Genomic DNA, 2,696 nt, shown 5'->3' on the forward strand with positions numbered 1-2,696 from the left:
AATGTGCCAACAATGTACATTTTACAGGGGGCAGTGGTAATACTATTAAACTCTCCAACAGGTACACTGTACAAGATGGGTGGAATATTAATGGATGAGGAGTAGTTCCATTATTTTCTTATTCAAATCAACAGCTATGCCAGTAACTTAATGCAACTAAACTGCAATCTTGACTTTTTCTCAACTTTGGGTGATCCACAAATAGCCCCTGCTATCATGTAAAACTGACCTTTTCAAGAACTCAAATAGAGCCTCCTAAAGGTCTGAAAATCAGCTACTGTAATATTTTTGCTCTTTACTCTTCAGTTATATTTAGAAGCACCAGTTCATATGTAGTTAAAACACGTGTTCAGTATTTATCATATTTACCTGTTTAAATGTATTTCAAATAACACCGGATGATAAAAGGTGTATTGTGACTTTATAGCACATGACAATGTCAGTTAAAAAAAAAAAAAAAATACTGATGGCAATGAAGCTGGTGCACCGCTAATCCAAACTGACTGACTGGATGGAATAATGGAATCACAGAAGACTGACTAAGTATATAAGAAGTGAAGTCAAATATATGCAGTCACCACAATGCAAGAATCTCGATGATGGCAACACTAAAATTATGGTTTAGGTGGAACCTGCTGAGAGACATTTGTTCAAACAGTTGTGGGAGCAATTATTCAACTGAACGTGTGTTTATAAGAGATACTTGTTGGCATGAATCATGGTCCTGAAATGAGATTTTATCAATTTCTGGGCATCCTATGTTAGGCAGTGTTTGATCTATTGCATCCAACAGGCAGATATACAACATTTTCTCATCACGGAAGAGAGTAGAAGTTAAAGTATTGAAAGGACAGGCAAGGTTAAATTCCAAATTCACAGATGCTCGAGTTCAAAATGAGCCAAAAAGTAAGATCTAATCCTTTTAAATGGTTTTTTTAAGGGAACAAAAACTACTTCAACATTAATGTTATGTTGAGGGATCCATCTGAAAGGGTTTAATGAATGGCCATGCAAATGTATCACCATGAAGCTCTGACAAAATTAAAAGGAGGCACTTAACATTTTTCTTTTTCCTCTTTGGTGCAATACTTAAAGTTGCATGAATAAGAGGCATTTCCAAATTTTACATTTTCACAGGATTTTCATTCAGAGAGGAGACTGAGTAACTCTTACACACAAACACTCACAAACATCCCCAGAAAGCCTACAGGTGGTAGATGATAAGCCAAACTACTTTATAAAACATCCACATTCGTCACTCTCCCTCTGCCTTTACAGCATCCATTACTGTCAAAATCTCAGCGTTCCTCGATCCAGCTGACAATTAAACAGGAACTCGGGTGAATGGAAGACACCATCAGCCTGAGTTCTGCATAGGTGAACGTCAATCATCTCATCATAATTACCCCCTCGCACAGTGGAGAAACCTTTTCAGCTAGATACGAACTGTGTATGACTGCAAGCGCTGGATCAACAAAGCTGGGAGTCTGCTTTGGTTGATCGCTCCCACTCCAGCAGATAGATCACACGGAGCTGTTGGCTGTGGGGATGCCCTGCATGCCTCTTATGCAGATATTTCCTGTCACCAAGGATGATGAACCTGTCTGGTGGGCAAACGTGCTTATAGCACTGCTGAAATTTAGATATTTCTTTATGTCCCTAAGAGCAAAATAAGACACTCTGTGCTTCCAATCTTTAACAACTTTTTATATGGATAACAAAACATTTAAATTAAATGATTAAAACTATTTATTGCTCAATTAATCATTAAAGACGATATGATTATCAAATGCAGTCTCTGATAGCTTTGGGTAGGGAGAAAGTAATATTTACTATAAACCAGAGGTCTTCAACAGGGGGTCCGCGACCCCTAGGGGGTCCACAGAGGTACTGCATGGGGGTCGCGAAAGGTTTGGTTTTTTAGACTTTTTTTTTATATTTATCTTCCCCCCTTTTCTACTAATTGAAATTTCTTTAAATACATATTAACATGAATTCAACACACTGTAGTAAAAAGATAAATGGAGGCAGAAGTCAGTCATCAATGCACACATTCAGCAAAACACAGGATCTCTTTCAAGCATCTGAATACGATAATATACCAAAACCTTTTAATATCTCGAACTATGAGCTAAAATCTGATTTATTAACAAGTGATATGGATCTGAAACTTTAAATGCTAAGGCTGCAGCTCTGTTTTCTGCTTAAATTTCATCCTAAATAATGTAAAATCAGAACTACCAGAACAATTTCTACTATTATAAATAGTCATATTAATCTCTGGAACTAAATATGAAATTTGATAAGTGCTTCAGAGGTTTGAAGTCCTTTTTGCATAAATGAGACTTCAATGTCTTAAAACAAAGCATGGCCTAGAAGTGAAGGAGCCACCACTCAACGGCAATAATTCATTGGATTAATATTCATTAAACCGGGTTACACGCTGCAGAGTCTGCTGCCTGCTAAATGTTTAAACAACTGAGAACCTATTTAGAAGCTGTTTAGACCACCACCAACATCAGTGCTCATTATCAAAACTTTAATCACAGTGGACAGAGGCTCTGGTTAATTAACACGACCCCGATAAAGGAGAATAGGCTGTTAAGAAGGGGAGTAAACTGGCAGTTTTGTGTTTTACTCATTGTGATCTTTCTGCACCAACTACAAAGTCCAGGATTCTTTTCTTTAGCTAAAGA

General features: G+C 37.2%; 1 protein-coding gene across 5 annotated transcripts in view; it reads right to left on the minus strand.

Moving 5' to 3' along the window:
* cadm1 (cell adhesion molecule 1) overlaps positions 1-2,696 on the minus strand; it is a 622,928-nt gene that overhangs the window by 560,072 nt on the left and 60,160 nt on the right. The gene's annotated exons all lie outside the window — the stretch shown is intronic.

The sequence above is a fragment of the Cyprinodon variegatus genome, unplaced genomic scaffold, assembly GCF_000732505.1.
Source record: "Cyprinodon variegatus isolate N-32 unplaced genomic scaffold, C_variegatus-1.0 Scaffold43, whole genome shotgun sequence".
NCBI classification, from domain to species: Eukaryota; Metazoa; Chordata; class Actinopteri; order Cyprinodontiformes; family Cyprinodontidae; genus Cyprinodon; species Cyprinodon variegatus.